The sequence below is a fragment of the Salvelinus namaycush genome, chromosome 22, assembly GCF_016432855.1.
Source record: "Salvelinus namaycush isolate Seneca chromosome 22, SaNama_1.0, whole genome shotgun sequence".
In the NCBI taxonomy this organism is placed as follows: domain Eukaryota; kingdom Metazoa; phylum Chordata; class Actinopteri; order Salmoniformes; family Salmonidae; genus Salvelinus; species Salvelinus namaycush.
In genome coordinates this window covers 27,471,594-27,496,673 of record NC_052328.1, presented here as the reverse complement: position 1 = coordinate 27,496,673, position 25,080 = coordinate 27,471,594, and the positions used below count along the sequence as shown (strand labels likewise).

General features: G+C 41.9%; 1 long non-coding RNA gene across 1 annotated transcript in view; it reads left to right on the top strand.

Moving 5' to 3' along the window:
* The window catches only part of LOC120017713, a 74,574-nt gene extending 51,835 nt beyond the window's left edge, over positions 1–22,739 (top strand). Inside the window, exon 3 of the long non-coding RNA XR_005472137.1 lies at positions 21,670–22,739. This is a non-coding gene — a long non-coding RNA (uncharacterized LOC120017713). The remainder of the gene's footprint in view (positions 1–21,669) is intronic.
* The last annotated feature ends 2,341 nt before the right edge of the window (positions 22,740–25,080 follow it).

Sequence of the window (25,080 nt, the reverse complement as noted above, 5' to 3'; positions counted from 1 at the left end):
GCTTCCGGACAAGTCTCTGAATGTCCTTGAGTGGCCCAGCCAGAGCCTGGACTTGAATCCGATCGAACATCTCTGGAAAGACCCTAAAATAGTTGTGCAGCAACGCTCCCCATCCAACCTGATAGAGCTTGAGAGGATCTGCAGAGAAGAATGAGAGAAACTCCCCAAATATAGGTGTGCCGAGCTTGTAGCGTCACACCCAAGAAGACTCAAGGCTGTAATCGCTGCCAAAGGTGCTTGAGTCACAATACTATAATACACACCAGAGAGGTTTTACCCTCAGACACAATGGCCAAATATCTGGATCAAGTCTATGTGTTTACCCTGTGTTGAAACCACTGCCTAGAACTGTTTAATTAGTCAAGCTTACAGTAAGTACATATATCTTCCCTCTTTCTCATTCTATTATAATCTCAGCAAAACAAAGTACTGAGTAAAGGGTCTGAATACTTATGTAAATGTGATATTTCCGTTTTTTATTTTTAAGAAATTAGCGTCATTATGGGGTGTTGTGTGTAGATTGATGAGGTGCAAAAATGATTTAATCAATTTTAGATTAAGGTTATAACTTAACAAAATGTGGAAAAAGTCAAGGGGTCTGAATACTTTCTGAAGGCACTGTACCTGCATGGAAATAGCCTAGCCAATCACAGGTGAGAAGAGTCGACTGACAGGTAAGATGAGTCACTACAGCAAAAAGAGCTCAAAATGACAAAAGCACAGTGTTCTGAGATACTTCCCATTGGTCAACAAATACGCTAGAGGGATATTAGAATAATAATAATAATATTTGTATACAGCTTTTCAATACAAGTAACAAAGTGTTTCACATCATAAAATAATGAAATAAAAGTACTTACAAAGAAACAAAGACAGGAGGAGGGAGAATTAATGAGAAGCATCCCAAATGTCTTTGTCAAACAAACTGAAACATTAATCTTATCAAAGAAAAACCTTCAAAACCCTAACTAACAATTAGTCATCATGCCATGTCTTGATATGAATCAAGGTGTTAATGTGAGAGCTTCCTGACAGGGGGAGGTTGTAAGACATGGTTGTGTGTTAAGAGAGTGAGGCACCATGTTTCATGACTAATATCTTAGGAAAGTACTGAAGATTCTAAAACTGACAACTTATAGCCCCGGGGCAGGATAACCCTTGCTCAAGGACAGATTTTTCACGTAGTCGGCTCTGGATTTGAACCAGTCAATCAATCAATCAAATTATTTTATAAAGCTCTTTTTACATCAGCAGATGTCACAAAGTGCTATACAGAAATCCATCCTAAAACCCCAAACAGCAAGCAATGCAGATGTAGAAGATGTAGCAGATGTAGCGCGGAGGCCAGGAAAAACTCCCTAGAAAGGCAGGAACCTAGGAAGAAACCTAGAGAGGAACCAGGCTCTGGGGGGTGGCCAGTCCTTTTCTGGCTGTGCCGGGTGGAGACAGTACATGGTCATTAAGGCCAGATTGTTCTTCAAGATGTTCAAACGTTCATAAATGACCAGCAGGGTCATTCAGAGGGTCGAGACAGCAGGTGCGGTAGAGAGAGAGATATATAGAGTCAAAAACAGCAGGTTTTTGCTACAAGGTAGCACATCCGGTGAACAGGTCAAGGTTCCATAGCCACAGGCAGAACAGTTGAAACGGGAGCAGCAGCACAACCAGGTGGACTGGGTACAGCCAGGAGTCATCAGGCCAGGTAGTCCTGAGGCATGGTCCTAGGGCTCAGATCCTCCGGGAGGGGAGGGAAAGGGAGAGAGAGAGAATTAGAGGGAGCATACTTAAATTCACACAGGACACCAGATAAGACAGGAGAACTACACCAGATATAACAGACTGACCCTAGCCCCCCAACACATAGACTATTGCACCACAGATACCGGAAGCTGAGACAAGGGGGGGGCACTGTGGCCCCGTCCAACGATACCCCGGGACAGGGCCAACCAGGCAGGATATAACCCCACCCACCGTGCCAAAGCACAGCCCCCACACCACTAGAGGGATATCAACAGACCACCACCTTACTACCCTGAGACAAGTCTGAATATTGCCCACGAGTATAGGCTAAGTATAGCCCAGTGACCTTTCGTTACTGGCCCAACGCTCTTAACAGCTAAACAACCTGCTGGCCAACATATTTCCAATTCTTAGGGAATGGATTCTCCTGATGGTGTTTAGTTGCATATTTTTAGTTGAATGGTTTTAGTTTAATATTTTTCTTAGGCAGCTGAACAAACCAGAATGCATTTTTAGTCCTCATCATTGGACAGAAAAAATACCTGTTGATGCCATGCATTAAGAATCCTGTCAGATAAGTGTTTAGTGATAAAATGTAGCAAGAAGTGGAGGGGCAAGGTTCACAAACCAGTAAGATGGGTGTGAATCTCTTCAGTAACGTGGATGTGAAACTCTTCAGTTAGATGGATGTGAAACTCTCCAGTAACGTGGATGTGAAACTCTTCAGTTAGATGGATGTGAAACTCTCCAGTAACGTGGATGTGAAACTCTTCAGTTAAATGGGTGTGAAACTCTCCAGTTAGATGTATGTGAAACTCTCCAGTAACGTGGATGTGAAACTCTTCAGTTAGATGTATGTGAAACTCTCCAGTTAGATGTATGTGAAACTCTCCAGTTAGATGGATGTGAAACTCTCCACTTAGATGGATGTGAAACTCTCCACTTAGATGGATGTGAAACTCTTCAGTTAGATGGATGTGAAACTCTCCAGTTAGATGGATGTGAAACTCTCCACTTAGATGGATGTGAAACTCTCCAGTAAGATGGGTGTGAAACTCTAATGTATTAGGGCCCCTAACATCACCATTCTACTCTGCTGAAGCTGTTAATAGGGCCTCTCACTCAGGCTCACACCTCTAACCCCACCAGAGGAGGCTGGTGAGAGGAGCTATACGAAGACGGGCTCATTGTAATAGCTGGAATGGAATCAATGGAACGGTATCAAACATATTGAAACCACATGGTTGACTCCGTTCCATAAATTCCATTCCAGCCATTACAATGAGCCCATCTATAGGTCCTCCCACCAGCCTCCTCTGAACCACACCTCTCGGAGGCCAGTTTAACAGTTTAACCCAGTCCCTTGCTTACAGAGTAAGACCAACCCACCCGTGAGTAGGTCTCGGCTCTGACAGGTTAAAGGCATCAGGATGCTTCAGTTCAGGGAAGCATGCGAACGCCTTTACTCTGTAAGCAAAGGACCTTGTTAAACTATTAAACTGGCCTCCAAGAGGTGTGGTTCAGAGGAGGCTGGTGGGAGGAGCTATAGGAGGACGAGCTTGAGTAAGGCACTCAACTCTACTGCTCCTGTAAGTCTCTCTGGGTAAGATCGTCTAGTGAATGTAATGATAACACTTTTCTTGGATAGTCCTCTTCATGTCCTCAACTCTAACCCCAGCCATAACCCTAACCCTAGCTTCATGTCCACATCAAGGCTCAACCCTAACCCCACCCATAACCCTAACTCTAGATTCATGTCCACACCCCTGCTATCAATCAGACCAGTATGGGGGCATCACTGCTCCCCCGGTTTTCCTACCTACCCTGCTGCTCCCCCTATGGACATTTCCCACCCCCTCATCAACTGACATTTAATCTGCCCCCACCCAAATGGACATTTACTATTGCGCAGCTGTTAATATGTATATATTATTATTTCTGTTTTTATTATTATCTATTTTTATTATATTTGTATTGTTTTATTTCACTTTATCCTGTGTTTGATGGAGCTCGGAGCTCAGTAATTTCACTGTACCCTGTGATTACATCTCCAACCCTGTACAAGTGACTATTAAACTCTCTAATCTAATCTCAACCCTAACCCTAGTTATAAACCTAACCTTAACCCTAATCCTCAGAGATCAAGTCGCACCCTGGCCCCTTTCCTGAAAATAGCTGCTATCAGAGAGAAAAGGGAAGGCAATAAAAGTGCAGGGTGGATGTAACTATTTGTTTGTTCTGGGTCAGTATTACCAGAAACCCATGGTTTCTCTTCCTCATCTCCTGGTATGTGGGGATTCTACAGCCTGAGTCACTGACACTCATAGCCCTAGGTGTCTATGGGATGGGCAAGAGTGTTGCTAGAATATGAGGACATAGGTGGCATAACCCAAAGCCAGTGGGGCCTGCCAAAAACAGCCTTCCAAAAACATTTGCGGTGGCAGCCTCGGAAGCCCACCCCTAACGACGCCGATGAGGATGGGCATAACTTTACAGTTCTTATCTGAATATTTTTTATACACTGCTCAAAAAAATAAAGGGAACACTTAAACAACACAATGTAACTCCAAGTCAATCACACTTCTGTGAAATCAAACTGTCCACTTAGGAAGCAACACTGATTGACAATAAATTTCACATGCTGTTGTGCAAATGGAATAGACAACAGGTGGAAATTATAGGCAATTAGCAAGACACCCCCAATAAAGGAGTGGTTCTGCAGGTGGTGACCACAGACCACTTCTCAGTTCCTATGCTTCCTGGCTGATGTTTTGGTCACTTTTGAATGCCGGCGGTGCTTTCACTCTAGTGGTAGTATGAGACGGAGTCTACAACCCACACAAGTGGCTCAGGTAGTGCAGCTCATCCAGGATGGCACATCAATGCGAGCTATGGCAAGAAGGTTTGCTGTGTCTGTCAGCGTAGTGTCCAGAGCATGGAGGCGCTACCAGGAGACAGGCCAGTACATCAGGAGACGTGGAGGAGGCCATAGGAGGGCAACAACCCAGCAGCAGGACTGCTACCTCCGCCTTTGTGCAAGGAGGAGCACTGCCAGAGCCCTGCAAAATGACCTCCAGCAGGCCACAAATGTGCATGTGTCTGCTCAAACGGTCAGAAACAGACTCCATGAGGGTGGTATGAGGGCCCGACGTCCACAGGTGGGGGTTGTGCTTACAGCCCAACACCGTGCAGGACGTTTGGCATTTGCCAGAGAACACCAAGATTGGCAAATTCGCCACGTTACATGACGTGTGTGATCTTAAAGGTTGTTTACCCTAGCTAGGTTCATTGTTTACCTAGCTAGCTAGCTAACGTTATATGTCTTAAGCAAATGTGTACTGTTAGCTGGCTGGCTCCCTAGCGGACGTTATTATTCATTTCCCAGAGATGTTTGCTTTTCTAGTTAGTTGGTTCATTGTTGTTTAACTAGCTAATGTTATCTGGCTGGCTCGTTAGCTAACGTTACGTGACGTGTGGTCTTAAACGTTGTTTACCTAGCTAGGTTCATTGTTTACCCAGCTAGCTCGCTATATGTCTTAAGCTAAAGTGTACTGTTAGCTAGCTAACGTTATTAATCGTTTCCCAGAGCGGTTTGCTTTTCTAGTTAGAGCCTAGTGTTGGTACTTTGTTGTCTCTACTTGAATCCAATGTAAAAAAAAAAAAAAAAAAAAAAAACATTTCACATTTTGCTACATAAGACCGAATCCAGGTAGCGAGTCACATATGGTCAAGAAATGACAGCGATACAAAGCCCATTCCAAATCTCCATGGTTTTGTTATAGGTTTATTTTAACATTTTGGAACATATGCAGAAACGTACAGTACCAGTCAAAAGTTTGGACACACCTACACATTCAAGAGTTTCCCTTTATTTGTACTATTTTCTAGATCGGGTTAGATCGGGTTCAAGTCTGGGCTCTGGCTGGGCCACTCAATGATATTCAGAGACTTGTCCCGAAGCCACTCCTGCGTTGTCTTGGCTGTGTGCTTAGGGTCGTTGTCCTGTTGGAAGGTGAACCTTCGCACCAGTCTGAGGTTGTGAGCGCTCTGGAGCAGGTTTTCATCAAGGATCTCTCTGTAATTTGCTCCATTCATCTTCCCCTTGATCCTGACTAGTCTTCCAGTTCCCACTGATGAAAAACATCTCCACAGCATGATGCTGCCACCACCATGCTTCACCGTTGGGATGGTGCCAGGTTTCCTCCAGACATGACGCTTGGCATTCAAGTCAAAGAGTTCGATCTTGGTTTCATCAGCACAGATAGTCTTGAGTCTTGTTTCTCATGGTCTGAGAGTCTTTAGGTGCCTTTTGGCAAACTCCAAGCGGGCTGTCATGTGCCTTTTACTGAGGAGTGGCTTCCGTCAGGCCACTCTACCATAAAGGCCTGATTAGTGGAGTGCTGCAGAGATAGTTGTCCTTCTGGAAGGTTCTCCCATCTCCACAGACGGTACCCTTCCCCAGATCTGTGCGTTGACACAATCCTGTCTCGCAGCTCTACAGACAATTCCTTCGACCTCATAGTTTTTTCATGTCCAATCAATTGAATTTACCACAGGTGGACTCCAATCAAGTTGTAGAAACATCTCAAGGATGATCAATGGAAATAGGATGCAGCTGAGCTCAATTTCGAGTCTCATAGCAAAGGGTCTGAAAACTTATGTAAATAAGATATTTTTTGTTTTAATACGTTTGCAAAAAATTCTAATAACCCCTTTTCATTTTGTCACTATGGGGTATTGTGTGTAGATTGATGAGGGAAAAAAATATTTAATACATTTTAGAATAAGGCTGTAAAGTAACAAAATGTGCAAAAAGTCAAGGGGTCTGAATACTTTCCGAAGGCACTGTACCTGCAGTAGGATTTCAGTTGGGAGGCCAGTTTGTCTTGCTACACTTAGGTAGTAGATCATGAGTTTAACCTTTTTTAGGATATACCTGATGTGCTTGTCCCAGGTCAGGTCAGCTGACACCATTACACCCAGCAAAAGGAAGGACTCCACACGTTCAGCTGGATGGCAGTTTACAGCAACCACTGGTGGAGAGGCCTTGTCAGCAGCCCTTTTGAAGCAGATTACCATATTCTTGCTTTTCTCTTCCTTCATGTAGAGGCAGTTGGTTTTTCCCCACTCTGCCACTGCATTGATCACTGCTTGCGTTTGGCCAGGTAGCTTGCCAGGGAGCAACTCTGTGAGTGTAAGTTTATCAGCGTACTTTACAGGGTGGACGCTGCTCGGGAGGCTGGAGTATAGGGTGTTCATGCATAGCACAAATATTAGGGGAGAGAGCAATCCACCCTGGGGTATTTTAGCTGGGACTAGCTGTGGGTTACCTCACTGTTCCCTTGTGGTTGTCTAGGTAGCTCTTGATGGTGTGAGTAGAGTGAGTAGGAGCTGGCCATGGTCCATGGTGTTAAATGCTCTTCAAAAGTCTATAAAGGTTACATTAACATCTTGCTTTGGCACTTGGTTTAAGATGTTGTGCTACAACTGTAGGAGATGGAGAAGAGCAGACCCTGTTGACCTGTTCTTCACAAAGACATGTGGTGAAGACTTGATGTTATGAGCAGTCTCCTTCTCCAGTATGTCATGTAGCAACCCATTAAATATTTTCCCCATGGAGCTGAGATTTGCCTGTAGGGGAGGTGGGGCTTTTTCACTTAAGCACAGCACAGACAATGGACTGTTTCCATTGAGAGGGGAAGCAGCTGTGCTCCATACATGAGTTGAAGATATGGCACAGAACTGGTGCTAGCTCCTCACACTATGTTTTCAGGAACAAGGGGGGAACCTTGTCGGGCCTGCAGACTTCTGCCCATTCTGTCGCTTCAGACAGGTTTTGATCCAGCCAATGCTGAATCTGCGGGGACAGAGCTCTTATTTAGAATAACTTATTTGTTGTAAGGATCGGTTCACCAAAAGTTACTCCTCTTTCTCACATATTTCACTTCAGATCTTCAAGAGGAGTTTTCGATGGGATTTTAGTTGCCTAAGGTAAGAAATAACATTTGATGTAGATGCACTTCGATTCCGAAACCTTTGGTGTAAATTACTGCAATAACTACAGAGGTTACACTCTTAGGTTTTAACTAGGATTTAGTTCACTCTATGCAGATTATCAATGTTTCAGTACTTGTTTCTCTGGCAGTGACTCAAGGTCTGGTGAAATGTAGCATGAGGGGAATACTGACAGGATAACCACTCATAGTGAATCACTGAGAATCACAAGCTGTTAGCTCAGTCACAGAACACAACTCAGGATTATCATCAAATCAAATCAAATTTCAAATCATTACATAGTGAGGAACAACCTATCATTACCGCATGAGGCTAGTGGTACATACACAGTAAATAGCCAGTACTGTTTTAATTGTGTTTTATATTTACAGTTGGTCAAATAAAATGGAAATTAAATTCTATTTTGGTGTGTTCTCTCTATTGTGTTATTTCAGTGAACGTGTTCTACTACACTTACAGTATAATTAAATACTCTGTAGTTGTGTTACTGAGCTCTTGACCACAGGGTTTGGTTTCAGTCAGCTGTATTCATATGAAGTGACCGCTTTACACAAAATGGCTCCAAACCTGTAAAGTTCATAGTATCACACAAAACATTGATTTTACTGTATACTGTAGGACCGTTGAATGCAATGGATACAGAACTGTCTAAAGTAAGTTACCCTTAACTGCATACTGTGTCTGACATCAAAAAGCCTGTAGTGGGGTTGATGTAAATGTGATGCAATTCCTGCAAAGGTTCAACCGAGATGAAGGCCAGAGAAACTGTGCTGCGCACACACACACACACACGCGCGTCCGCACACACACGCGTCCGCACACACACGCGTCCGCACACACACACACACATCCCGTCTCAGGAGGAAAAGAGAGAAGGGGATGAAACACAGTTTAATCTTGTGATTATCAAAAGGGACAAGTGATGAGCTCAAAGGAACTGTTCTAAAATTCTGAAATTCTTATGAATACATTTTCAAAAAAGAGAACTTGCAAATGCATGATGTAATTCTAAGAATGTTGTTTCATAGTAAATTGCTGTGTACTTCTAATAGCATTAAAACAAATCAATATAACTCTGCTTGTCAATATTTCAAGCTGGTCACATAACTAAACTGTACAGGGCCCAGTGAGGTAAAGGGAGTGATTTCAGACACAGTGTGCCTTGGCAGCCCGAGTAGGCCCATAAAGGGAAGACACAAGAGTTTAGTTCAAGTCTCTCTTGTGGCAGGCACTGCTCTAATATAAACCAAATACATTGAGAACAGGATATGAAGTTGTACTGTATCTCAAAGCACTCAATATAGGATTTGACTGCTTTCTTTGACCACGGTATCCTGAGTACGTTGCTTCTTGGCAGAGGTAAAAAAACGATTCCGATTAGACACAGAAAGAAGGCCTTTGCACTGTGCATTTCAAGCTGTAAAAGCTGTCACTGTGCTATACCAAAGCACTATGAATTTGATAGCTTCTAGTAATCTCAAGTGCAATGAATTTGAATGTCTAATTCTGTAGATATCCTCATTCTGTATTTATTTAGATCAAAATTCCATGTGCTGTGAATTCTTCCCACTGAGGTGAAATCAAGGTTATATGCCCTGGAGTCTGTATAATTGTTACAAGAGCAACACTGAATACAGCGAGTAAAGAACTGAATAAGAAATACAATTTGTGTATATTACAGTTTTTCTCAATCGTGTACAAGCATTTCTTTGGAACTATGTTGTCGATTTCCAAAACAGAGTCCACAAGACACCGAACTCTGTGGCCTTTTGCAAAACAGTAAATGCGTTTTGAAAATGTATTTGCCTTCTCAAAACATAAATACATTAATTCATCAAAACTATATTATACCGTCAAAATTGCAAATATGTTCATCAAAAGAACATGACCGCCTGCAAAAAGATTACCACAACCACGCTTATCTTTTGAGTCCAAGCAGACAAAACAGAAAATGAGTTTGTCTTTTAAAAATTCAGGTAGATCTATACATTTTCTTTGCAGTCAACTATCCAAAGGTTATATAGATGGAAGTTGCAGAATTATGGGCAATTACTCTCCTTTTATACATATTTCACCAAACAATTTCACATAAAATCTAATATTATTCCTAATAAAAATTATAATAATAAGCACATTGTGTGCAGGATTCATTCATCGGTATCATCACAATCCAAATCCATGCATTTCAATACATAGCCTGGTTTCCTCCTAGTTTTGTAGACTGTCCATTGGTGCACAGAAACACAATCCACAATAGAAATAAGGAAAGGTGAATACAATGGCGGAAACAAAACTGATATGAATGTATAGGCTTCAACCCACACCAAAGCAAAGCTCTAAAATGGAAGGTCACAATGTTGGAGATGATGACTTAGGAGTAACCTAAAGTTACTTAGAAGTAACCCAACTTCCTTCACTACATCTCTGTCCCCATTGCCTAGACCACAGGTGTCAAACTCATTCCACGGGGGGCCGAGTGTCTGCGGGTTTTCGCTCCTCCCTTGTACTTGATTGATGAATTAACATCACTAATTAGTTAGGAACTCCCCACACCTGGTTGTCTAGGGCTTTATTGAAAGGAAAAACCAAAAACCTGCAGACACTAGGCCCTCCGTGGAATGAGTTTGACACCCCTGGCCTAGACCTTTCCCTATATTGTACATGGTTTGACACTGAGGGGGCGATTTAGAATTTTGCGCAGTAGTGTTTAACGATTGCCGGAAACAGTGAACACAATTTACTCTTCGCTAAGCCCGCCCCCCAGTGTAGCTAGCACCTGAAAGGTTCTGAATTCACTGTCAGCATGCAGTCAAGGCTATAACCACTTTTGGAGCTAACCAGCGGTCTCAAATTGTTTCCTGATGTTGACAGCAGATGGGAGTCATAACATTGCTAACTTAGTTAGCTAACATACATTTTGAGAAAACAGTTATATTACGTGGCTAGCTAGCTAGCATTAGCAACGTTTGATGGTCAATGAGACTGAGAGCTAGCTAGCCAGCTGAGCTAGCAAACAATGTAATACAAGTATAATTTCAGATTCTAAAAATACTCCAGGAGGCTGTTCATTTCAGGAATCACAGTAGCAAGTACTCCTGGTGCACTGTTGAATTATTTGTCATTTAAACATAACTTTTCAAAAGAAAACTCAGTTTTTGCCATAGCCCTCACTGGCATTCATGCAATTTAAACGTGAGTTTGTCCGAGGTGTCATGCTCGACAACATTTGCCATCTATTGGAGCGCTGCAACTGGTTGGCCAAAATTATGGGTTGGTGTTAGCGAAGGGTCAATTGCACACATTTCTCTTCTGACAAAAACAATGTGTTAAAATTCTGTGAACAAAACACTTAACAGTGAATTTTGTATTTAAAGTTTAGCAAAAGTTGTTCTAAGATATGAAAGTCATATACAAAGACAAGATAATTATCAGAAATTCTGTACATGTATTTTGCATTTGATCATTGCTGCTCTGCTATCGATACGTTTCAATTTAAGAAAAACTGTATTGCGCTATGCATTCATTGGTCTTATCAAAGGGCTGATATAGTTGGTCTTTAGTGATCCTTCAGGTGGTAATCCACTGCTATGACTATTCCCATGGTGATACATGAGTCTGTGGTGAAGAGGGCAAGCAGACACATGCTCAAGTTACAATTTTGTTTAATCGCTTTGGTACTATTTTCACAAGTATGTGGTAAAATGTCACAACTCTTAGTACAAAACTCCAAACAGATCATATAAAAGGCTGTTTTTTAAAACTTTAAACACAGTTTTAATTTGTTTTGTATCTGTATTTATTATGGATCCCCATTAGCTGCTGCCAAAGCAGCAGCTACTCTTCCTGGGGTCCAGCAAAATTAAGGCAGTTTATACAATTTTTAAAACATTACAATACATTCACAGATTTCACAACACACTGTGTGCCCTCAGGCCAATACTAAACCACTACCACATATCTACAGTACTAAATCCATGTGTATGTATAGTGCATATGTTATTGTGTGTGTGTGTGTGTGTGTGTGTGCGCGTGCGCGTGCGTGTGTCTGTGCCAATGTTTGTGTTGCTTCACAGTCCCCGCTGTTCCATAAGGTGTTTTTTTAATCTGTTTTTTTTTTAAATCTAATTTTACTGCTTGCGTCAGTTACTTGATGTGGAATAGAGTTCCATGTAGCCATGGCTCTATGTAGTACTGTGTGCCTCCCATAGTCTGTTCTGAACTTGGGGAATGTGAAGATACCTCTTGTGGCATGTCTTGTGGGGTATGCATGGGTGTCTGAGCTGTGTGCCAGTAGTTTAGACAGACAGCTCGGTGCATTCAACATGTCAATACCTCTCATAAATAAAAGTAGTGATGAAGTCAATCTCTCCTCCACTTTCAGCCATGAGAGATTGACATGCATATTATTAATATTAGCTCTCTGTGTACATCCAAGGGCCAGCTGTGCTGCCCTGTTCTGAGCCAATTGCAATTTTTTGTGGCACCTGACCACACGACTGAACAGTAGTCAAGGTGCGACAAAACTAGGGCCTGTAGGACCTGCCTTGTTGATAGTGTTGTTAAGAGCATCACTTTATTATAGACTTCTCCCCATCTTAGCTACTACTGCATCAATATGTTTTCACCATGACAGTTTACAATCTAGGGTTGCTCCAAGCAGTGTAGTCATCTCAACTTGCTCAATTTCCACATTATTTATTACAAAATTTAGTTGAGGTTTAGGGTTTAGTGAGTGTTTTGTTCCAAATACAATACTTTTAGTTTTGGAAATATTTAGGGATAACGTATTCCTTGCCACCCACGCTGAAACTAACTGCAGCGCTTTGTTGAGTGTTGCAGTCATTTCACTCTCTGTAGTAGCTAACGTGTATAGTGTTGAGTCATCCGCATACATAGACACTCTGGCTTTACTCAAAGTCAGTGGCATGTCATTAGTAAAAATTGAAAAAAGCAAGGGCCTAAATAGCTACCCTGGGGAACTCCTGACTCGAGATTATATTTGAGAGGCTTCCATTGAAGAACACCCTCTGTGTTCTGTTAGACAAGTAACTCATTATCCACATTATAGCAGGGGGTATAAAGCCATAACACATACGTTTTTTCAGCAGCAGACTATGATCGATAATGTCAAAAGCTACACTGAATTTTAACAAGACAGCCCCCACAATCATTTTATCATCAATTTCTCTCAGCCAATCATCAGTCATTTGTGTACGTGCTGTGCTTGTTGAGTGTCCTTCCCTATAAGCATTCTGAAATTCTGTTGTCAATTTGTTTACTGTGAAATAGCATTGTATCTGGTCAAACACAATTTTTTCCAGAAGTTTACTAAGGGTTGGTAACAGGCTGATTGGTCGACTATTTGAGCCAGTAAAGGGAGCTTTACTATTCTTGGGTAGCGGAATGACTAGCTTCCCTCCAGGCCTGAGGGCACACACTCTCTATTAGGCTTAACTTGAAGATGTGGCAAATAGGAGTGGAAATATTGTCTGCTGTTATCCTCAGTAAGTTTCCATCCAGATTGTCAGACCCCGGTGGCTTGTCATTGTTGATAGACAACAATAATTTTTTCACCTCTTCCACATTGACTTTACGGAATTCAAAAGTACAATTCTTGTCTTTCATAATTTGGTCCTATATAATTGGATGTATAGTGTCAGCGTTTGTTGCTGGTGTCATGTTCCTGACCTGTTTTCCATTGTTTTTGTATGTGTTTAGTTGGTCAGGGCGTGAGTTGGGGTGGGCATTCTATGTTATGTGTTTCTATGTTGGGTTTAATGTGTTGCCTGATATGGTTCTCAATTAGAGGCAGGTGTTTGACGTTTCCTCTGATTGAGAACCATATTAAGGTAGGCTGTTCTCACTGTTTGTTTGTGGGTGATTGTCTTCCGTGTCTGTGTATGTCGCACCACACGGGACTGTTTCGTTTGTTCATTCGTTTGGTTAGTCTGTTCCTGTTCGTGCGTTCTTCGTGTTTATGTAAGTTCACATGTTCAGGTCTGTCTACGTCGTTTTGTTGTTTTGTAATTTTCCAAGTGTTTTTCGTGTTCGTGTTCGTCTTTAAATAAATCATTATGTATTCAGCACCCGCTGCGCATTGGTCCGCTCAATCACCTATAGACGATCGTTACAGCTGGCATGTTACGCCTAAGTTTGCTTATCTTGCCAATGAAAAAGCCATTCAAGTAGTTTGCAATATCAGTGGGTTTTGTGATGAATGAGCCATCTGATTCAATGAATGAAGGAGCCGAGTTGGCTTTTTTCCCCAAAATTTTATTTAAGGTGCCCCAAAGCTTTTTACTATCATTCTTTATATAATTTATCTTTGTTTCATAGTGTAGTTTACTTTTATTTTTATTTAGTTTAGTCACATGATTTCTTAATTTGCAGCATGTTTGCCAATCAGTTGGGCTGCCAGACTTAATTGCCATACCTTTTGCCTCATCCCTCAACCATACAATTTTTCAATTCCTCATCAATCCAAGGGGATTTAACAGTTTTTACAGTCATTTTCTTAATGGGTGTGTGCTTATTAGTAACTGGAATAAGTCGTTTTATAAATGTGTCAAGTGCAGCGTCTGGTTGCTCATCATTACACACCGCAGACCAGCAAATATTCTTTACATCATCAACATATGAATCGCTACACAACTTCTTGTATGACCTCTTATACACTATATTAGGCCCAGGCTTTGGAACTTTGGTTTACATAGGTATGGCTATTATATTGTGATCACTACATTCAATGGATTTGGATACTGCTTTAAAGCAAATATCTGCAGAATTAGTAAAGATGTGATTAATACATGTTAATGATTTAATTCCTGTGCTGTTTGTAACTACACTGGTAGGTTGACTGACAACCTGATCCAGGTTGTAGGCACTGGTTACAGTTTGATATTTTTTCCTGAGTGGGCAGCTTGATGATAGCCAGTCAATATTTAAATCACCAAGAAAATATACTTTGTTATATCACATACATTATCTAGCATTTCACACATATTATCCAGATACTGACTGTTAGCACTTGGTGGTCTACAGCAGCTTCCCACAAGAATGGGCTTTAGGTGAGGCAGATGAACCTGTAGCCATATTACTTCAACAGTGTTTAACATTAGATCATCTCTAAGCTTTACAGGAATGTGGTTCTGAATATAGACCGCAACACTGCCTCCGTTGGCATTTCTGTCTTTTCGGCCGATGTTATAACCATGTATTGCTACCATTGTATCATCAAAGGTATTATCTAAGTGAGTTTCAGAGATAGTCAGAATATGAACATCATCTGTTACAAGCAAGTTATTGATTTCATGGACCTTGTTTCTTAGGCTACATATGTTAATATGGGCTATTTTTAGCACTTTTCTGGGTTGCTTGATTGTTTTTAATGCTTTACTGGGAAGCTTATCAGAGGTAGACTTACACATGTTATTTACATTGAAGCTGATAGTGCAGGGTGAGCTGCATAAAGTGGTCTTTCTAGTGTTGCACACCGCCTCAGTGCTAACAGTGTAACTCTGGTTTATAGACTCATGATTACTGCTTACAATAGCTGTAGGATAAACAGATGTATTCGGTGCAATTAGGGGTACATAAATTAAATTACTTACATTGTGTTTGCCAATGCCCCTAAGATCACGTACATTTGATGCAGCATTATGACAACTCATTGTCACAATAGTAGGGATTAACTGAGCTGGTCTTGGATCATTTACCAGTCATTGTTTCAACGCAGCCTTGAAATGCGTGGACAGAGTCCAGGAGCCAAGATGATTTGGATGGACTCCGTCATTCCTGTAGAGTATCTTCTGTTTCCAGAAGGTGTCAAAGTTATCAATAAAAGTGACTCTAGCAGAACTACAGTAGTCTTTTAGCCAAATGTGTAATGACAGTAGTCTGCTGAATCTTTCACACCCACGGCCCAACGATGGTACTGGACCTAAAATTATTGGGTGTTTTTTTTTGTCTTTTCATGATAAAATCTTTTTTTTCAACCTGCCGGGGCGACAAGTAGCCTAGTGGTTAAAGCATTGGACTAGTAACCAAAAGGTCGCAAGATCGAATCGCCGAGCTGACAAGGAATAAATCTGTCGTTCTGCCCCTGAACAAGGCAGTTAACCCACTGTTCCTAGGCCATCATTGAAAATGAGAATTTGTTCTTAACTGACTTGCCTAGTTAAATAAAGGACAAAAATAATACATTTTCAAATGTTCTGAGCTAGCCCTCCTGATGTTGTTTGACCCCACATGGACTACGACAGTGTCAGCTCCTGGCATCTGTGGTAGACCAGTTGGAAGCAGCCTTGTTATGTCCTGCACTCGTGCTTTTGGGTAGCACAGGGTTTTTGCCTTGGGGACCGAGATGTTTCTCACCATAGAGCTGCCTATGATGACAGCTGGTGATGTTGAATGGGCTGGTCTCTCAGGCAGCCTCATGGTCTGGTGAGCTGGGAGCTCTGAGGATCAGAACCCAGGACGAAGACGCAGGTACCTCCGGATTCGATCTTGATTGGTAAGCCTCAAAGGACGAAGGCGCCAGAACCTCTGGATCGAGGGCTGCAAAGCTGTTTCTGGTCTGTGTCAGTTCCGGGCTCAACATCTCCATGTAGACCCCGTTGCCAGAGGACGCGTTCTCCAACTTCCACGGCGAGTGACTTACCTCCTTGGCTGGTTGGTTGGGTCGAGAACAGCTCCGTTCTCCAGGGAAGGGGGAGAACCCTTTAGGGATGGAACCCTGCCGAGCACCGGCCAGTCGGCTGTGGTAAGCCAACAAGGCGGTGAAACTTCCACCTGACCAGAGCTTCATCCAGCTACTGGGGTGGAAGAAAAAGAAAAAGTAGGTGGGCGTGGGTTCCCCAGTAGCTCATGTACAGTTGAAGTCGGAAGTTAACATACACCTTAGCCAAATACATTTAACCTCAGTTTTTCACAATTCCTGACATTTAATCCAAGTAAAAATTCCCTGTCTTAAGGTCAGTTAGGATCACCACTTTATTTTAAGAATGTGAAATATCAGAATAATAGTAGAGAGAATGATTTATTTCAGCTTTTATATATTTCATCACATTCCCAGTGGGTCAGTTTACATACACTCAATTAGTATTTGGTAGCATTGCCATTAAATTGTTTAACTTGGGTCAAACATTTCGGGTAGCCTTCCACAAGCTTCCCACAATAAGTTGGGTGAATTTTGGCCCATTCCTCCTTTCTCCTGACAAAGCTGGTGTAACTGAGTTTGGTTTGTAGGCCTCCTTGCTCGCACACGCTTTTCCAGTTCTGCCCACAAATGTTCTATAGGATTGAGGTCAGAGCTTTGTGATGGCCACTACAATACCTTGACTTTGTTGACCTCATTTTGCCACAACTTTGGAAGTATGCTTGAGGTCATTGTCCATTTGGAATACCCATTTGCGACCAAGCTTTAACTTCCTGACTGATGTCTTGAGATGTTGCTTCAATATATCCACATATTTTTTCTCCCTCATGATGCCATCTATTTTGTGAAGTGCACCAGTCCCTCCTGCAGCAAAGCACCCCCACAACATGATGCTGCCACCCCCGTGCTTCACGGTTGGGATGGTGTTTTTCGGCTTGCAAGCCTCCACCTTTTTCCTCCAAACATAACGATGGTCATTATGGCCAAACAATTCTATTTTTGTTTCATCAGACCAGAGGATATTTCTCCAAAAAGTACGATCTTTGTCCCCATGTGCAGTTGCAAACCGTAGTCTGGCTTTTTTATGGCGGTTTTGGAGCAGTGGCTTCTTCCTTGCTGAGTGGCCTTTCAGGTTATGTTGATATAGGACTCGATTTACTGTGGATATAGATACATTTGTACCTGTTTTCTCCAGCATCTTCACAAGGTCCTTTGCTGTTGTTCTGGGATTGATTTGCACTTTTCTTAGCACAGTGTGTTCATCTCTAGGAGACAGAACACGTCACCTTTCTGAGTGGTATGGTCCCATGGTGTTTATACTTGTGTACTATTGTTTGTACAGATGAATGTGGTACCTTCAGGCATTTGGAAATTGCTCCCAAGGATGAACCAGACTTGTGGAGGTCTACAAATTTTTTTCTGAGGTCTTGGCTGATTTCTTTTGATTTTCCCATGATGTCAAGCAAAGAGGCACTGAGTTTGAAGGTAGGCCTTGAAATACATCCACAGGTACACCTCCAACTGACTCAAATGATGTCAATTAGCCTATCAGAAGCTTCTAAAGCCATGGCATCATTTTCTGGAATTTTCCAAGCTGTTTAAAGGCACAGTCAACTTAGTGTATGTAAACTTCTGACCCACTGGAATTGTGATACAGTGAATTATAAGTGAAATAATCTGTCTGTAAACAATTGTTGGAAAAATGACTTGTGTCATGCACAAAGTAGATGTCCTAATCGACTTGCCAAAACTATTGTTTGTTTTTCAAGAAATTTGTGGAGTAGTTGAAAAACAAGTTTTAATGACTCCAACCTATGTGTATGTAAACTTCTGACTTCAATTGTAGGTTTGCTACTTGCTACATAGCAAGCAGTTGCTTCATTGAAAGTCAGCGCGGTCCACATTGTCCCGGAACAAAGCAAAGTTAACACAGCTCCTGTAATGCTGGAAACGTTCAATAGCGGCCTCCATTTGAGATTGTCGAGCCAGCTAAGCTAGCTGGGCTTTTGCGTCTCTCCCCCTATACGGAATCTGGCAGGATTCCGGGACAGATAGCAGCACTCACAGCAATTTAGCCCAACAGAGCTCCAGGATTCAAAATAAAATAAAAGTATATAAAAACACTGTCATCTTTTAAACCGAGGTCTTTAGTTCAGGTTTCGGCATTGGACAGCGTTCAACAACGACAAACATACGTTGCGCTCTGATGAAGTAGTGATTGCCTATTGATTGCCTATTAATTGACTAAGTACAACACAAAATCACACAGTAACTTTTTCAACAAACGGAATCAGTTTTCATCTTCAAACACCTTTCATATAAAGTCATTGCCTTTCACAATGCAATGCTCACAATACTTTTCATAGGATTCTCTTCTCATTTGTTTAAATACATTTTACCATCACTTAATCCAACTGTGCTTGATGGTTAATCACTTAACCGTTTGGTAAACCTTTAGATTTTAAACTTGTTTGTCTACTACAGTGGTTCCCAAATTTTTTATAGTCTCGTGCACCTTCATTCAACCTCCAGCTGCGTACCCCCTCTAGCACCAGGGTCAGCGCACTCTCAAATGTTGTTTTTTGCCATCATTATAAGCCTGCAACACACACACTATACAATACATTTATTAAGCGTAAGAATGAATGTGAGTTTTTGTCACAACCCGGCTCGTGGGAAGTGACAAAGAGCTCTTAAAGGACCAGGGCACAAATAATAATATAATAATAATCAATAATGTTGCTCTTTATTTAGCAATCTTACATATAAAACCTTATTTGTTCATCAAAAATTGTGAATAACTCACCACAGGTTAATGAGAAGGGTGTGTTTGAAAGGATGCACATATAATTCCTAAAATAAGTCTGCAATGTTGGGTTGTATTGGAGAGAGTCTCAGTCTTAAATCATTTTCCACACACAGTCTGTGCCTGTATTTAGTTTTCATGCTAGTGAGTAAATCCACTCTCACATAGGTACGTGGTTGCAAAGGGCATCAGTGTCTTAACAGCACGATTTGCCAAGGCAAGAAACTCTGAGAGCAGCCCTATCCAGAAATCTGGCATTGGCTTCTGATTAAATTAAATTTTCACAGAACCGCCTGTTGCAATTTCGATGAGGCTCTCTTGTTCAGATATCGGTAAGTGGACTGGAGGCAGGGCATGAAAGGGATAACGAATCCAGTTGTTTGTGTCGGCCGTTTCGGGAAAGTACCTGCGTAATTGCGCACCCAGCTCACTCAGGTGCTTCTCTATATCACATTTGACATTGTCCGTAAGCTTGAGTTCATTTGCACACAAAATATCATGCAATGATGGAAAGACCTGTGTGTTGTCCTTGTTAATGCAGACAGAAAAGAGTTCCAACTTCTTAATCATAGCTTCAATTTTGTCCCACACATTGAATGTAGTTGCAGAGAGTCCCTGTAATCCTAGATACAGATCATTCAGGCGAGAAAAAATATCACCCAGATAGGACAGTCATGTGAGAAACTCGTCATCATGCAAGTGGTCAGACAAGTGAAAATTATAGTCAGTAAAGAAAACTATCAATACTTTGCCCCTTGATAACCAGCGCACTTCTGTATGCTGTTAAAGCTTGACATGGTCGCTGACCATATCATTGCATAATGCAGAAAATACATGAGAGTTCAGGGGCCTTGCTTTAACAGAGTAACCATTTTCACTGTAGTGTCCAAAACGTATTTCAAGTTGTCAGGCATTCCCTTGGCAGCAAGAGCCTCTCGGTGGATGCTGCAGTGTACCCAAGTGGCGTCGGGAGCAACTGCTTGCACTCCACTATGTCTCCCTGTCATGGCTTTTGCGCCATCAGCACAGATACCAACAGATCTTGACCACCAAAGTTCATTTGATGTCACAAAGCTGTCCAGTACTTTAAAAATATCCTCTCAAGTTGTCCTAGTTTCCAGTGGTTTGCAGAAGAGGATGTCTTCCTTAATTGACCCCCCATAAACGTAACAGACATATACCAGGAGCTGTGCCAGGCCCGCCACGTCTGTTGACTCATCCAGCTATTACGCATATAATTCACTGGCTTGTATGCGAAAGCAGTAATTGTTTCAAAACATCTCCTGCCATGTCACTGATGCGTCGTGAAACAGTATTGTTTGATGAAGACATTTTCTGTAGTTTTTTGGCCTTTTCCCCCAGCATTGTTCCAGCCATATCCGCGGCAACAGGAAGAATTAAGTCCTCCACAATAGTATGGGGCTTGCCTGTCCTAGCCACTCGGTAGCGCACCATATTAGACGCTTCTAGCCCCTTCTTATTAATGGTATCTGTTGCTTTTATACATGTCTTACTACTCGAAAGTTGTCTTTATTCTCGCACCAAAAACTACCGTGGCTTATTTTTAGAATTGTCATGTTTCGTTTCTAAACGTCTGCGCAAGAGTGAAGGTTTCCTGCGAGAGAGTAACTAGCTGTATTTGACATTGTGTTGTTATTTCACTGAACACTAGATGGTTTAATAATATTTTTGGCAGTGAAACAATGCTACTCAGGCGAGAAAAAAACCTCACTCAAATGTATAGCCCCGTTGGAAAATCTAATATTTTCAATGGTGAATCAAACGTGAATCACATTTTTATTTGGCATAGTCCCGACGGCATTGCGCGTACCCCTGGCGGTACTATACGGTATATGGATTTTGAGAACCACATAAATAAATTGTCTGCTTGTGAAGTATAAACATCTAAATTACATGTATGATACATGAAACCATACATAATGATTACTCCATATTGCTAATTGATTTCATATAGTGGTAACCACAATTGGTCACCATATAAAAGGGTGTGTGTGAACACTTGTAAGGGAGAGGAAGAAATCAAAGAGCTCGTGGACAAGGGGCCTGTCAGAGAGGTCGTCATGGGCCCCATCAAAGAGGTCAAAGAGGTGGGCATGGGCCCTGTCAAAGAGGTGGACATCAGAGAGAGGGAGGCAGACGGCAGGGAACTGTTGCGTCTTATGAAGTCTGGGCCATCGTCGTTGACCATGTGGTAAACAGAGGCCTTACCATGGCAGAGGGTGACAGATGAGTTCACATCAATCTGAAAAGATCAGCTGTCAATTTGATCATCGCAACATTTTGCCAAGAAAACCATTAAGTCTGCAGGATATGCACCATGCTAACCATTATATTTACAGCAAATTACATATTGTAATGCATGTAAATTCACAAAACATGTCACGGTATTCTTACATTATGATCTATTGACAGTACACTGTTCTACACTCAGAATTGACAGAAGACCACATGGTGGTGGCCGTGGCTGTGTGCTGACCGACCAGCAGGAGTGGGCCGTGGTGGAAATGGTGAGGGCCAGGAATGTCCGAAATAAAGCATGCCATTGAGGAGAACGATGACACCGTTGTAAATGTGGTATCCATCAGCCGACCAACAATCTCCCGCCTTCTGAAGAGGCATCAGATATCTATGAAACACATTTTCCTGGTGCCTTTTGAGAGAAACAATGACCACGTGAAACAACTGCGGGCCGAGTATGTTCCGGTACAGCACTATATACTGTATTACTGTTACTATTTGATGCACATGCTACTTCACAATATCATATTGGAACTGTACTGTAAAAATAACTAACCAAATTATATTTTTAGAGGGTGATGGTGCTTTATGTTGCTGTGAACCATCACACGTATATCTTTGTTGATGAAGCAGGCTTCAACCTGGCGAAAACTCAGCGCCATGGGCGGAACCTCATTGGCCAACGGGTGACCGTCCAAGTGCCAGGTGGGGGAAACATCTCCATGTGTGCAGCTATCTCTGAAGACGGTGTGGTAGGACGTAGGCCATTACTTGGATCCTACAACGCTGCACACCTCATTGTGTAAATTGAGCAGGCCTGTCAAGGTGAAGGGGTCACCTATTTCATTGCGTTGGACAATGTTAGGTTTCACCATGCAGAGGTGGTTCAGTCATGGTATGGGCCCATCCCTGATTCGTAACTCTATATCTGCCCCCATACTCTCCTTTCCTCAACCCTATTGAGGATTAATTTTCAGCATGGAGGTGGAAGGTGTACGATCACCATCCCCATGAGCGTGCCACCCTCCTTCTGGCAAAAGTTTTTTCCTGCGGTGCATGAACAATGAGGACATTCACTGTGATGTGGATGAGAATTTATGGCCAAATGCTCAAGACAGGATTGATGCAAATTAATGTGTGCTAAATGTTAGGTTTTATTTTCATTCATTTAATTTGTTTCATTTAATTTCTTACATTTGATTACAGACAGTAAACCTATGTTGCAATTATATCTGAAATAAATAAATACAACATTTGCATGAATGATCGTAGAGGATGTCTTCATTGAGCACACCTTTGATTACACAGATAGATATTATGGAAATGATAGATTTTCTGTAAATTTTGGTGGGTAATGTTTGTGTATTGTCTAATGTGAAAACTGTAATTTACAGTACTGTAGCATATTACTTTCAGCACTTCTAAGGGAAATTTGAAACACATATCTTGCATTATTTGCTATTGGATTAACTGGTAGTTAAAACTAAATTGAAAAGATATCGTTGTGTTTTGGTGATTAAACCAATGTTCTTGTTCTATTACATTTCACAAACTTATATTATAAATCAATGGTTGTGTGGTGAAAGATGTTTACGATCCAAATGAATGCACAATGAGAGGTTTCGAATGAAAGACTGGCAGCATTACAAGTGTGACCAGTTTGGATTTTTGTACTATGAGTTGTGAAATATTTAATTTTTCTTTATTTAACTAGGCAAGTCAGTTAAGAACAAATTCTTATTTTCAATGACAGCCTAGGAACAGTGTAACTGCCTTGTTCAGGGGCAGAACGACAGATTTTTACCTTGTAAGCACGGGGATTCAATCTTGCAATCTTCCGGTTACAAGTCCAACGCTCTAACCACTAGGCTACCTAACCACTAGGCTACCTAACCACTAGGCTACCTAACCACTAGGCTACCTGTACCACTAGGCTACCTGTACCACTAGGCTACCTAACCACTAGGCTACCTAAACACTAGGCTACCTAACCACTAGGCTACCTGTACCACTAGGCTACCTGTACCACTAGGCTACCTAACCACTAGGCTACCTAACCACTAGGCTACCTAACCACTAGGCTACCTGTACCACTAGGCTACCTAACCACTAGGCTACCTGTACCACTAGGCTACCTAACCACTAGGCTACCTAACCACTAGGCTACCTGTACCACTAGGCTACCTGTACCACTAGGCTACCTAACCACTAGGCTACCTAACCACTAGGCTACCTAACCACTAGGCTACCTGTACCACTAGGCTACCTGTACCACTAGGCTACCTAACCACTAGGCTACCTAACCACTAGGCTACCTAACCACTAGGCTACCTGTACCACTAGGCTACCTAACCACTAGGCTACCTGTACCACTAGGCTACCTAACCACTAGGCTACCTAACCACTAGGCTACCTAACCACTAGGCTACCTGTACCACTAGGCTACCTAACCACTAGGCTACCTGTACCACTAGGCTACCTAACCACTAGGCTACCTAACCACTAGGCTACCTGTACCACTAGGCTACCTGTACCACATACTCGTGAAAATCACATACTCGTGAAGCAGCCACTGACTGGCTGAATATGGGATGCATAATTATCTTGGGTGGTTTGTGCCAAGTTGGGGAAGGTACCATACTTTCCGTGTCCTGCAGATGATCAGAGATAAGCATAGTCGCCACACAGAAGAAAAGAGTCCTCTTTTTACACGGTTACATAAATGAATAGTCTGCCCTATTTTCACTTGAACCAAAATAGAGACCGTTTTGAGAATTGATTTACACAAATGAAGACATATACAGTTGAAGACAGTCGGAAGTTTACATACACTTAGGTTGTAGTCATTAAAACTAGTTTTTCAACTACTCCACAAATTTCTTGTTAACAAACTATAGTTTTGGCAAGTCGGTTAGGACATCTACTTTGTGCATGGCACAAGTAATTTTTCCAACAATTGTTTACAGACAGATTATTTCACTTATAATTCACTGTATCACAACTCCAGTGGGTCAACTAAGTTGACTATGCCTTTAAACAGCTTGAAAAATTCCAGAAAAGGATGTCATGGCTTTAGAAGCTGCTCATCATTTGAGTTAATTGAAGGTGTACCTGTGGATGTATTTCAAGGCCTACCTTCAAACTCAGTGCCTCTTTGCTTGACATCATGGGAAAATCAATAGAAATCAGCCAAGACCTGAGTTTTTTTTTCTGGTTCATCCTTGGGAGCAATTTCCAAACGCCCGAAGGTACCATGTTCATCTGTACAAACAATAGTACGCAAGTATTAACACCATGGGACCACACAGCCGTCATAATGCTCAGGAATGAGACGTGTCCTGTCTCCTAGAGATGAACGCACTTTGGTGAGAAAAGTGCAAATCAATCCCAGAACAACAGCAAAGGACCTTGTGAAGATGCTGGAGGAAACAGGTCCAAAAGTATCTATATCTACAGTAAAACGAGTCCTATATCGACATAACCTGAAAGGCCACTCAGCAAGGAAGAAGCCACTGCTCCAAAACCGCCATAAAAAAGCCAGACTACGGTTTGCAACTGCACATGGGGACAAAGATTGTACTTTTTGGAGAAATGTCCTCTGATC